Consider the following 14,697-nt stretch of genomic DNA (forward strand, 5'->3'; position numbering starts at 1 on the left):
CTGCCTCTCATCTTTTGCCAGTGTTGTGTGTGTTTTTGTCAATGGAGACATCAGGAGCACAGCTGCCCAACAACTTAGCGTGCTAATAAAAGAGAATGTATGATATGATGGAGGTGGGTTCTATTCAATCGTTATTCAGAGGAGCTGGCGGCTAGTTTCAGAAATTACCTGCATGTTTGCACGTCAAGGATCAAACCAGGGATTAATTTTTAATTAGAGCATCACTTTCTCCTGTGACAGACATCATAAAGAAAAAGGGACATGCATGTTGCGCCTGTATATAACCATCTGGTACTGCATTGTAAAGGTTAACTTAATTATTCTAAATATCTGCACACTGTGTGTGTACCTATGATAATCCTCTGCTTGACAGTCGAGCATCTGTTCCTACATGAAGTGTGTGCGTGTTTTTTAATCTGAGCATAATTAACTTTATGTGCTACAGGGCAATTTCCACGGCAGGCATTAAAGATAAAAACAGTAACTGTTAATATCATCTTTTGTTTGTCACGTAAGTCGTTTCTGTGTGTTGTGTGCGCAAGAGTGTGAGTGAGAGAAAGTGAGTCTTAATGTTTGTATGATGGTGCCCCACCCAAATGGTGAGTTGGGGATTGCGGTGGCCCCATTGTACCCATTGTATCCGAGTGGCGACTGTTTCCCACTGATGTCTGATGTTTTTGGAGGCAGTCGAAGTACTCTTTTGTTTCCAGATGACTTGCAGGCAGCCTTCACCATGAGCAGATAGCAATAGCGCAGCGAAGGCGGACGAATAACACACACAAACACACACACACACACACACACACACACACACACACACACACACACACACACACACACACACATTTTTCTTTAGTTTCGTGGACGGGGATGAGGAGGACTTTGATGTTTCCTCAAGATGTTTTGTGGTGCATGGCATCCACCATGCATCACAAAACTGGTCTCCCCCCTGTGTGTGAAGGCAGGGGATTAGCAGTTCCAGGAGTCCTTCTAATGAAGCCTGTTTGATGTGAGGGCCCAATTACCGTATGGGGGCCTCAAGAAAGGGTGGAGTGTGTTTGTGTCAGGGGGGTGAGGGTCCGTCTACTGCGATAGATGGCCTCGCCATCCTCCCCTGGACTATCCATTCCCCAATCTAGCCTTCCTGTCCCCCTACGCCATATATTGTTAATATGCAGAGTAAAGGTTTGTCATGAATACATCTTTACAACTCAAATTCTAAGTTCATAATTTGTATCATCATCTCTTATGTATACGTATACAGATTTGATCATAACAAATGTGGAAAGTCAAGGGTAGCCCGTTTTAAAGTCCATTTAAAGGTCCCAGAGTGTAAAAAGTGAAATGTGAAAAGTATCAAAACACTCATTCCACAGAGAAATGCACACAGCCCGTATTCAGAAATAGTGCCTTTAAAGCCATCAGGACTTCTGTGCAGTTGAGATGTCACAACTATACTATATATCAGGAGTCACCAACAGGCAGACCGCGGTCCGGGTCCGGGTCCGGGCCCAGAAGCTGTCAAATCCGGACCAAGTCCAAAAACAGAGAAATTACTGATAATTGTTATATTTGAGCCCCCACCATAGCGACTTCCTATGATCCAATATGGAAGTGCCAAAAACTGCAGTTCACTGATTGTCCACTCGGGGCAGTTTGCATAATAGAGCAGTTCCTCATTGACCCCCAATAGGCCGTTTTTGCAGCATAATTAAACCTACAAAAAACAAAAAACCCTTCTAGTCTGTATCTTTAGGTCATATCTCCGTGACAACACTGCGGAACACTTTTTTTGTACCAGGCTAGTTTTTATTAGGGGTGGGGCCTCTTGAGTGACAGCTCCCCGGAGGTATACGTCGGAATGAGGCGGAATCAAAGTCTGACAAGATGGTGACTCCAGTAGACGAATACGATCGGATCAAGTCGAGAGAGATTTTTTTTATTTTTTATAGTCTATGATTTGACAGTGTTACTTTTTTAACCGACACAGCTTTTCTAGCATTTACGGCACCTCACGTGATGCTATTAGCCAATCAAATTAGTGCATTCTGCTTCAGTGAGTGACACAGGTGGGAAAGAAATAACTTGAGTGAGACAGGAGAGGGAGAAAAAGGATAGAAGGAGGGTAGATAAGAGAAGAGACGAATAATTTAGCATTGTGTTAGCTAAAGCTCTATTCTCTCACTGAGCAAGAAAGGGTGGGGGAGTGGGATTCAAGAGGGAGAGAAAAAAAGGTGTTAAAGTAGTCCAGTTGTTAAGATGTTTTTGTTTATTGTAAATTTGGCTGAGACTGTTCCGATGTGAAATGGAGGTAACAAACAGAAGAAAAGGGAAAACGGAAGTTACACTTATTATTTCATTTTTGTAAAATTAAGCATTTTATTTTGAAATGCACTGCAAAAACTCTCTGCTATGTATTTTATTTTGAAATGCAGCCCTTACTTTAGCCTACTTGAAAAAAGAAAATGACATTTTGTCTAACTGGACCTCTTTGAATTTTACTTGAATGCCCTTGCTTTATATAGAAATAAAGTCCTGCTACAGTGTTGTTACAGTCATTCCCTGGCTGCAATGGTGATGCAGAGAGTGCATAGAGTGCAGAAGCAGAAGGCCCAGAAACACTGACCAATCAGAGCAGGCTGTGCTTTTTTCAGGGGGTGGGCTTAAAGAGACAGGTGCTACAACGGAGCAATTCAGAGAGAGAGTGAATACAGGTGTATAATAGAAAATTGAAAATACAAGTATGAATCTCAAAAATGTGCATATCGTGGGATTTTTTAATACTTGATCAAGCAAGCTCCTCAAAAGGAGGTTGCTTAACCGTGTAGCTGCTCATTTCACAGTATGTTCTGTTGTTAATAATGTACATACACGACATGACTTTAAAAAGGGAAGAACACATAAAGTGGTGTTTTTTTGTGACAGTTTAGGTTTTTGACTAAATCTGTTGCTGTTTAAATTATGGTTATCACCAACTGGATGCCAGTTCCTGCACTCATTGTCTTGATACATCACAGGCTGATTCAGGTGCAGGCTTTTCATGTCACTCAGCAGGTGTACAGATATGATGAGAGGTGGATACAGTCATTTTCAAAAGAGAAAAACCTAATCAGAGATAGACCCAAAGGGTAATTAGGCCCCATCCAAAATGTGTTTGCCCGATTATGTCCAAAGAACAAACATATCTTTATATGCTCCAAACACTATTTTTCATATTTTTACCCCTGAATCCAAGCGGAGGCTTCTTTTAGATGGGGTGCCAATATAGGTAGGGAGTAATTCACCACAGGCAAGAATGGGAGTTTTTCAGAATGATAGAGAGGGAGGGCAAAAAGAAACTGCTGAAATGTTGTACCGTCATTCAGGCCCATATCTGAACAAGAGCAAATATTTGGCTTGTGGGAAGGGAAGAGGTTAGCACCGGTTGTCTGGCGGATGTGCTGCATGAGCATGCTGATTACACTGTAGAGCATGTGTGTATGTCTGTGAAGTTTGTATAAGTGTGTGGCAGTGTGTGGATGTCAGCTTGCAATTATGAACATAAATGTGTACATGCAACGTTGCGTGTGTGAGGATTTACAGTTTATTTTTCCGCAAAGAATGACTTCCTTGCACGTGAAAACATTAGTACGGTTGAACGGTAGTTCAAAGGCCCAGTTTTAAGGAACAGCCTCACTCCACTTTGAGTCTTTAACAGCTGTGGTTTAAACAGAACAAGAACTTCATCACCAGAATTTTGCAACCACTCTCCCCTCAATGTGTAATTTAATACTGAGCATATTTACTTTGATAATCAAGTTGTTACTGCATGTTGTATTAAACTCTCCTAGATAATGGATTCTTTACTTCGGCACCACCAAACTTTAATGCTTTATGTGGAACTATAATCCTGTTTGACTGCTGAGTATTGTATACACTGGAGATTAGAGAACAAATTACAAATACTTCATTCTGATCATTTCTATTGTTCAGAATTTGATAGAATATCAGCTGTGGCTATACCACTGCTGTACTAGAATGTTTTTTTTAAAACTTCAACAAAAACCTTATGTTGTGAGAAAAAAAACAGTGGTATAGCCACAGCGGATATTCTATCACGTTCTGAACAATAGAAGATAAAAATATTTCCGAATAAATCAGGTATTAATAATTTGCTCTCTAATTTTGATCTCCAGTGTAAACTAAATTGACATTGCACTAAGAAATAGGTTTTTCTCTTTGATAACTGGGTCAATATCGTTTATTTCATCTATAAGACTGTATGGTAGTGATTCACTGCTAATGTGATGAAGTATTAAAGTGCTTCATCTCTATAAACTATGATAACTCTACCCTGATACTCATTATAGTCTCTCAAATGTAAGCCAATGGTCAACATTGTACACTGATGCACCTAATTAGCTTCACATGATGTAAAATATGTCTGCTTATACATGTTTTAAATTTTCTTTTAAGTAAGAAGGACAGATCACACGAGAAGATATGGTAAACCAGGGACTGTCCTGACAGTCACTTACTCATCGTCTGCTTGGGTGAAGTCCGGGAACCAGGTTCACCCACTCAGCGGCAGCCTGTCCTGTTTTCCCTGCTATGATCAACTGTAGTCATCAGACTTCATCAGCTTCCTCTGAATGTTGGATGTGCTGATGTCATGAAAACAAATCGCACTTCACACCATGTTACATCTGAGTGACTGAAACGCGAGTCCAAATAGCGTAATGGAACATGTTTATTATTACTGCCAATTCTACCACTACTACTAGTGGTAGAAACAACTGAGATCCCTGGTTCAAAATAGTTAAGAGTAACATACATGTATGTACAAACATGTAAAAAGTCATGATAGCAAGGTTTTAACCAGCATTATTTTAGCAACTTCAGCCATTGGATGAAATATAGTAAGTTCGCCTTATTTGTGAGGAAATAGCGGTCCACACAACAACAACAACAACAACAACTGAAACAACAACAACAACAACAACAGAAACAACAGAAAACTGAGTGTTTAAAAATCTTCCCCCTGGCCGGAGTTTTCCAAAAGATCCATTCTTAGTGATCGAAAACGCTGTTTGCATGTGGACGAAACAATGTAGAAAACCTGGGCAAACAAAATGACTCGTGTACTTGTGGACTAGGCCTAACTGTGTATAAATAGTCAAAACTAGCTGCTTATGCACTGATGCATCATTATCAACCTAAATGGTTGAACAGTAGCTAATGACTTGCAGAGGTATTCTGTATCCTGAAAAGCAACAACATATTGATAAGACATACAGATGCTATCTATGTGAAACATGTTACACACTAATAACCATCAGTTAATTCATTCGTTGAGTGGGTGGCCCTAGAGGGGGAAAAGATGGCTGAAAGGAGCAGTCTGTGGGGCGAGTGATTTCATAAACAAAGACACGAGAGGAAGTAGATGACACACACGGTGGCATGGCTATATTGGGTCAGTGGGGGATAGTATGGTCAAAGAGTGTGTGTACGGGGGGTTGGGGTTGCTGGTGCGTGCCAACAGGGTCCTGTTTGCATCTCCAGAGAGACCCAGAGAGGCAAGATCTTATCTGGCGCGTGCCTCAGCCGCTGTTTCCCACAATCTGCATGCTCCACTGCCCGGAGGGGGGTGAGAGAGGGACTAATGATTGTGTGTGTGTGTGTGTGTGTGTGTGTGTGTGTGTGTGTGTGTGTGTGTGTGTGTGTGTGTGTGTGTGTGTGTGTGTGTGTGTGTGTGTGGGTGTGTGGGTGTGTGGGTGTGTGTGTGTGTCAGCAGAGGTCCTGTCCTGTCAAATTTACGCTGTTTTGACTGCCATGACATAATGTGCCTCAATACAGTGACCCCCCTCCACACACACACACACACACACACACACACACACACACACTAACACACATACACCCTCTTTCAGCCTTTCCTTTCTTCTTCAAAGGTTCCGCACATCAACAAGGGCCTCTTTTTCTGTGAATGTCGCATATTTGGCTTTTCATCAGTGCCTCCATTCCTCTTTTTTTTCCATAAGACCCCCACCCCTCTCTGTCTTTACCCTCGTCTATGTTTTTCACTTTGTTTGGGGCTTTGCAAAGGATTAATGCGTGTATTCTTGCTTTGTTGGAATGAAAACCTGCAGCCACAGCGTCCCTTTACTGGATCAGTTTAACCCCTCTGTTTTAGATACTTTGCCAGGTGTTTTAGGGCGCACTCACACTGTCAATCCGTACCATGCCCAAGCACGTTTCACGGCTAAAGTCTAGTTTGTTTGACCAGTATGAGTGCAACCGTACCGCGCCTAGGAGGGTTCTGACGTCATTTTATGTGCGCCTGTTCAGACAGAAAAAAGAAGGACGGACCATGCGAGGACATTTAAAACAATGGCGGTGAAGGGTTCACGTTGGTGTGATGCGGAGGTGGAGTGTTTACTGCAGATTTGGTCAGATGAAAATATTCAAAAACAGTTGGACAAGGCGCACAAAATCTCCGAGGTCTATGGAAAGACTTGTAAAGAAAGCGATGCATCGCGATGACGTCAATCAATGTGTGTGACGTGTTACGGCGTGATGAGGTATTAGCAGGCAAGAAGCATTCACCGGGGCCCAGATAGTGTGAGTAAAACGGGCCTGGCCCGCGGGGGGAGAGGGAGGGGGGTACAAGTACCATGAAGCACGGGGCATGGTACGGAGGGACAGTGTGAGTGCGCCCTAAAAGTCTGTCTGTGGACAGATTTTGTCGCAGTGATAGTGATTCTAGTCACAAAACTTTACAGGTGTGTAGTTGAGATTGAAATGAAGACCAAGTTCGAACATTGGTGTGATTTAAACAAGGGGGCCTGAAGTAGTCGGTCATTGCCCCACCACTATACACCCCTAACCTGATTTGGTGTCACGCCTGGTGCGATCCCATCACAAGAGGGTTTCTAGTATGGAGATTCACTTCTCCACCATTTCACTAACCTGCTTAGAAATGTTGTTGTAGTATTTGTTCTTATTAGTGAAATGTGTCAAAAAGAACACGAGGAAATAATCCTATGTTGCATATCGCATTTTGCATGTTGCAAATTTGGCTACAACTTGTGCTGGCAGCCACAAAGTGGTGACGTTTGAAATGTAAAGCTTTTGAACCAGCGGATTTACTCAAAGTGTTATCTACACAAACCATCACCAAACAGGACAGGCTGAAAAGACAAGTTTAGATTTACTTAAAAATGTTGCCTTCATTTATTTTGAAATTATTATTCACCATGTAAACAATTCATAGATGTCTGTCCACATTGGTCCACTTATTCCTGGCTGTTTGCATGTGTGCGATTAAGTGTTTGTGTGGGTGCACACGTGGGTTTTAGACAGGCTTCCAGAGGTTGACTGAAGAAAGCCTGGCAGATTTCAGGAAGTCACACCAGGTCAAACCCAGAGCTGCCTTACATCCATTGCCACTGCTTCAAGGTTAGGAATCTGGTGTGTGTGTGTGTGTGTGTGTGTGTGTGTGTGTGTGTGTGTGTGTGTGTGTGTGTGTGTGTGTGTGTGTGTGTGTGTGTGTGTGTGTGTGTGTGTGTGTGTGTGTGTGTGTGTGTGTGTGTGTCTGTGTGCGTGTGCTTGTTTGCAGCCGCCCCCACAGCTGGGAAAAGATCGATGCAGCCTCCACCAGGGCTCCTGGCCCCCGGCTGCTACTGTCTGAGAATGAGCGGTGGCTTGTGTGTGTTTCAGTGAGGGAGGACAGATAGAAGGATGGAGGGAATGAATGAGTAGCAGAGGGAGGGATGAGGGAACTAAATGTGAGGTGAGGAGGAAGGCAGGGAGGGTGGGGAAGAGACGGAATATGCTGGCTGACTCACTCCCTTCTTACCTCCCTCCCTTACACACAAACACACATATGCTCTATCCCATGAGTACATACAAGTATACACAGACACACATACACTCACGCATTCACAAACACACTCCTTTCCTTTCTCTGCCAAGCGCTCCTGTGCCCCAGCTCATCTGCGTGGGGGGCCCTGCAGGCAGTCTGGGCCCTTACGTGCCCTCTCTTTACACACACACACACACACACATGTACACTAATACACACACACACACACACACACACACACACACACACAAATACTCACATAGGCACACAGAGGAGTTGATGTGTAAGACACGCTCTGATCCGGCATACTGATGATGAAAGACAGGCAGCCGGGCTCGTGCCAGAGGGCAAGACCTGATAGGAACCCTTTGATTCTTGATCCTCCTCCTCTTCCTCCTCCGTCTTTATCACTGTTGCAATAATTTGAATTTCTCCAGTTTTATTGTGCTTGCTGTTTTCCTCTCTTACCTTATGCAGCATCTACCCAGGTTCCAATGTTTTCCATTTAACTGGATTTTGATAGACACCAGCATTAAGCGGGTCTCAAGTTAAGGTCTAAAGTTGACAATTTGAGCAGTTTTCATGGAAATAAGCAGGGAAATGGTTGTTTACCTGTGCAGAAACAGAGCACTAGTCTCTAATGAGCATTCCCTGTATATGTGTGGTTTCGTATTAATGCCTAGCTCTGTGAGGTAGAGTGCAATGCTTCATGTTTTTACGTGCATAGCCCCCGGCCTTACACCTGGCCTGGCAGGAGATCTGGTCCCACCCGTCCTCCATTAAACCCACCACCTCCAACTCCACCCCCCTCTACACCCAAGAGAGGGAGGGACAGCACGAGCCTCCCTCTGGGTTCTTCAGTCACATAATCAGCGCTCGCAGGTCTGGATGAAACCTGTTGCCCACATTCTCATTCTGAGAGAGGATGTACCATATATGTGTGTATGGTGCAGATGGCCTGGGCGATGAAGGCATAAATTAGCCTGTGCAAGGAAGGGAGATCCCCCATTGTTCTGATGGATTGCACAGACACACACACATACATACATACATACATACATACATACATACATACATACATACACATGCACACAAGCCCTCAGAGTCTGGTTGAGGCAGGAAGATCACACACTCTCTGTCACAGCCGCTCAGATCAGGCTGCCCAGAGTTTCCTGTAATCCCTTCTCTGTAACATTAATTATAAACTGGTGCTTTGTGCCCTGCGGACCAACCGTGACTTTCCCAGGACAATTAAAGTTACTCAGTAGAAGAAGGGGGATTGGGTAGAAAAGGAGGGAAAGGGGATCAGGGAGTGAGTCAGGGGATTTGATTAAAATTGCGTCTAAGGGCGGTGAAATAAGGCAACGGGTGAGATGAGAGTGGGAGGTTGGGGCTGGCCATACAGGATGTCTAACTTTGTCTAACTCGTCAGTCGGAGCAGGGATAAGTCATAGGCACTGGAGCTTTTATATTGTTCTGTAAGTGAGGTTTTTAGCATAAGCTTTGGCCCCAGATTCAAGGGTTGAACAGGGTAGGGTCTGGGTGTGCAAATGCCTGACCGGGGCGGGTGCGGATTAGCTGCCATCTCAGGGGAGTAATTGGTCGATGTGTGGGAAACATGACCCTGTTTTACTCCTACGAATGCAATAAAAATATATAGAGTATCCAAACAAGTTCACCGCTTCTCATTAAAACATCTTTTTTGGCCCTGTGACCTGCAGTTAAGTCTTTAGCTACCACAACAAAGTGGGATGCACAGTACGGCTACAGCACTATCCCTGGGGGCTTGCAATAATTGCCTGAATATCTGTCCCACTGGTCACTGACCTTTAACAGCCCACTGAATCACTAAATCCTATTTGACTGTTTTTTAACATCCTGCCAAGCGTGATTCTCTCTCTCTGCTAAGGGCACCTGCACTGGGCCATGCTGGCCTACAACACGTGGGGGGAAAGCATGAAGTACAGTATGCAGCCAAGAGTAGAGAAAAGGCCTTTTTGGCATGGCTGACCACACTGTGTCCCTGCCCTGCCCTTTTCCTTCTGATTAGCCCCGAGATTACTTCACTTCTGCTACTTACTGTGCCAAAGGCAAACTCTTTCAAGTTGCTCCTGATCTGTTTGCAACAAGAGGGCTGATTTTCTAGATAAGTGGAGGCATGATAGTCATCAGGCCAGGCCAGTGAAGTGGTTCATTTGACAGATGTTGTTATCCCAAATGGATCTGATAGGCTGCTGTTTAATCCTGTTAAGGCACCTTGCTTTGGGACATGAGACCAGCTCCTTCAGTGACGCCCTCTCTCTGACCCCTCCCTGTAGACAGTGAGTTAAACTACTCTTAGCCATGATGATATGTGGACGTGTCACCTCCTCCCACCATTCTTTTATGCAACTATTCTGCGTTAATGATTAATATTCAATGGAAGCATTCTGTACCAAATGGGTAAAAACTGCTAAATATGCTTAGTATTAGCAATATGCTTTGGTGTAGGGCATTCCTTGGAGTGTTTTACTTGAGCCTGTTGCTGAGCTGCTTTTTCACATTTGGTCCTTTTGTTACTTGTGGAAGTAGTGACAGCACACTCCTACTAACATTCAGTATCAGGGGAGATGTTAGGCCTGTTCTTTTGAAAGGTTGGTAAGTGGGACTTTGAAATGACCTTATTCACTTTCTCAAAATTATAAAAATAGAAAGAAAACATGTGAACAACAAACAATTAAGTCAGAGGACAATGCAGTAGGTTGAAAAGAGAGCAGAAGCACACGCTTCTCCTGCAATCCACGCCAAGTGTGCCACAGGCAGAACTGTATAACAACAAATGAGAGCATCTTCTTACTTGGCTAAAGAGAGCAAGGACAGGTATTGCCTCTGTCCACAGAAATATTTTAGAATTGTAAACAAGGCCTTGGCATGATATTACTGCTTTCTTGGTTGCTTTTGTTTACATACCCTAGATACTTTGCAAGACAGAGTGTTTGGTGTTTTTGGTGTTTTTCATCTTTACATCCAGAGAAAAGGCTTGTGGTCATTGTTGTTCTTGAGTATTTTTTTTTCTTTATCTTGTGACCCTTCAGGAGTAAAGCAGTGCGTCTCCTCGGTGGCAGCTGAGTGTCTATATTTGTCTATCAGGACTGTGATGTTCTAGTATAATAGTTAAAGGAGCAGAAAATGCAATACTCTTCTCACCTCCATGTCACTAAACCCACAAAAAGTTAACCAAGGTCATGCTGCAATCTGTTCGCTGCTGTGTTTGAGTGGAGTTTCAACAGAGAAGATAATGACTGATGATCTGCTACATAATGCTATCAGCCTCTGAAAAAGTTAAACATATTGACGCCGTCAGTTTACTTTAGCCCAGTAGGTGGTGCATTTAGGTGGAATAAAAACAATTTGTTATCCAATATGGATCAAGTTGAGTGGAAAAGTGAATGGGGTGAATAGAAGTAGTTTGCACAGTTTGGCTCTGTTGAATGAATAAAGATTATGCACATCAGATATCATTCTCTTCATTGTTATGCCACGCTGTGGAGAAAGTAGGGCCTCTAATGGCCCTTGAGGAGCTGTGGTGAGCGAACCAGCTCTTTTAAATCTCTGAAATTAACACTGCAGCAGCCAACACTTGACTCCAGCCCAACCACTTACATGTCAATGGCCTTTCCCATAATCCTTTGCCCAGTGGCGACTGTGTGCAGGTTTGAGTGGGTGGAGTAGAGAAACTGTTTGCTGAAACCAGTGTGAGGCTGAGGGTTGTAGCCAGCAGGCCTGCGATTTTACGGTGGTGGCAGGTAGCTCATCTCCTCGCTTAAAGCTGAAGCTTTCTGACAAGGAACAATGGAGCTTGAGTTGGGTGTGACAGGAGGGGAGGTGAGGGGGCAGATACAGTGTTGAAGTGACTGAGCGGGACAGACTGTGGCGGGGGGCAGCGAGGTGAAACCTGGAATGTGGTTGGGATGAGGTCATACCTGTGTGTGTGTGTGTGTGTGTGTGTGCGCGCGCGCGCGCATGTGTGCGTGTGCGTGTGTGTGTGTGTGTGTGTGTGTGTGTGTGTGTGTGTGTGTGTGTGTGTGTGTTTGTGTGTCTGAGAGAGGATTCAGTTCACAGCCCATTGAGGCCCCACCAGTAGTGATCTCATGGGAAACTATTGCCAAGCCCATGTTTGTAAACTCTCTCCATTTCCTCGTCAAAATCCTACAGCCTGGTTTAACTCCTGAATAAAAACACAACATGTCTGAGGATCTACTGTAACTTTACCAGCACAGAGTTAAAAGTGTGCAAAAGTATTCCAACCTGGACAGGATGTAAATCATTACTTTTCCTTTGATGTCTCTTCCTCTCTGTCTCTTTCTCCCTCTCGTCTTCATTACTTATCATCTCTCTCGACCATAAACATTGAGAACTGATCCCCTGCTCCTCTCCTGCAGCAACACGGGGCCCCTTTCTGTGCGGTGTGGTGAAAACAGATCAACTTGGAGGAGCTGGGAACTTGAAAGGAGGGAGCTAACTACAGGGGATAAACACATTCCTCTGCAACCCGGCCTGCCACCGCTGCTGCCGCCGCTGGCCGGTGGCAGTGCAGGGGAGCTCGCAGTGAGAAGCATTGTTTCCACAAAGCGAGGTGTAGGGGGGCAGCTGAATATCCCTGAGCTCCCTCAGATCTCACAGGCAGCAAGCAGCACTTGACCTTTCCAGCACTAAAGGAATATGACAGCCGTGAAGCCGACAGAGAGAATAGGGAGAGAAGCAAGGGGGGAGCGAGAACCAAGAGACAAAAGCCACACAAAGTGCAGGCTGCCACCAAAACAGTTAGTTTGCAATCAATGTCAGTCATCCCTCTTGTCGGGACAGTTTGATTTCCACTTTTCAAATGAGGCGTTTATTTTTGGCCTGATAACAGGGCTGGCTAAATTGAAATTGGCAGCTCAACAATCTACAGATAATAGTCATCTATGCAGGAGATTATGTGAACAGCCCTTTCTTTCACTTTACTTGTGCCCCCACCCTCTTTCTCCTGTCGAAGACGAGAAAGGAGGAAATGAGGGAGGGAGAGAGAGAGAAAAAGGGCTAATCTTAGTCACAATCAGAGGAGGCTGAGAAGGCAAAAAAGGGCCTTAAAATGAAGGGGAGGAGAGAGAAAAGGGGGCGCAGGGAGGAAAAAATAAAGTAATGTCCTGGTGATCAGGAGGAGGGCTGGAGGGGTGGTGAGGTGGGGTGGGGGTGTACAGGAGAGGTGAGGATAGAGAGAGGCAAGGAGGGAATTTCTTTAATGTTTCTGGCAGCAAACCAGCTGAGGTCTCAAGGTTATCCTGGCTTTGCAAACTCCCACGGGAAAGGTGGAGTGTTGAGGGCCGAAGGGGGGTGGGGGGAGGGGGGGTGTACAAGGGCTTGAGGTGGAAAAGAGGAGGGAGAGATGACTGCCCTTTTTCTCCAGGAGGGAGGCTAAGGCTCTGGGGGAGAGTAATCCTCGGGGCCCTCTTGTCTGATAAGGTTGGCCTTGGCCCAGGTAGGAGGAGGAAAAGGGGCTCTGGGGCCTCCCAGGGCATCCTAGCATACAACTCTGCTTCTGCCATGTTTGCACAGGAGCAAAACTTGAATTATTATTCAAGCCATTAGCTTTAATCACATTTGAGTGATAACAATGTAATACCCCATTGAATCCATGGAGAAACTCATTCTTCCTTTCAGTGAGGTCAGAGGTCAGGGGCAGCTATTGTACGGAACAGCTGGATCCAGGATGAGTTCAGGGCCTTCCTCCAGGACACTTTAGCAGAGTGGGGCCTTGCTGCCACCGTGCATGAACCTGACAAACGCTCCAACCAAAAAACCCTCAATCATATGCTGCTGTGTTGATTTATTTATCCAGGATACCGATACCATTTTTCCCTCCCCATACAGATTCCAATACTCGTGCTGTGGGTATCGGCCGATACCGAGTACAGATACCGATACCAGTGTGTTGAAAAAAAAGAAAAGAAGAAGATCTCACTACGCCTTCATTACTGTGATATGATTATCATTGTGGTAAGGCCTGGCTCAGGTTAAACCCTTTGTAAAACATACAGAAAATGGAAGCCATTTATTTTTAAAAAGAACAGTATACAACAGTAGTGCAGCCGAAACTTAACCAAATGAATACAGGAATAATTATTAACAAGAACTACTAAGAATTATTAAACTTTTTAATTAAAGATTAAGAAGAACTGTGTCAGAGCTAACAGAGCTAACCAGTAAATAGATTTCTCTTTCTAATAAATTACATCGTATTGGATTGGTGCCTGGACATCAGTACTCGCCGATACTGATGCCAGCCTTTTCGGCAGTATCGGAGGCATTTCCGATACTGGTATCGGAATCGGAACAACTCAGACAACAACAGATTGTAATAAACCATCTTGGTAATGCACATTTAAGTACTTCTGAGTGAGATCATTGTCCAGATTTAAGATGAAATACAGTTGTTGTTGTTGTTGTTGTTGTTGTTGTTGTTGTTGTTGTTGTTGTTGTTGTTGTTGTTGTTGTTGTTGTTGTTGTTGTTGTTGTTGTTGTTGTTGTTGTTGTTGTTGTTGTTGTTGTTGTTGTTGTTGTTGTTGTTGTTGTTGTTGTTGTTGATGCTGCAGCTGTTGTGATAAGACAATCCAGGCGAATTTCCTCACACACTGCCACTGGGAAACAACTGTAACGGAAGACAAAACTGTTTCATCTTTCTTACTTCTAGCCCTTCACCTCTCCTTTCCCCACCAAAGTATTTAAACTTATCACCTCTATGCAAATATAAGTGAACCCTGAATTTGACACGCTTTATGAGGGTATGATGATGGGGGTATCAGTGACTGAATGGGAAAGATCTCCATCGATAC

The sequence above is a fragment of the Echiichthys vipera genome, assembly GCF_963691815.1.
Source record: "Echiichthys vipera genome assembly, chromosome: 3".
NCBI lineage: Eukaryota > Metazoa > Chordata > Actinopteri > Perciformes > Trachinidae > Echiichthys > Echiichthys vipera.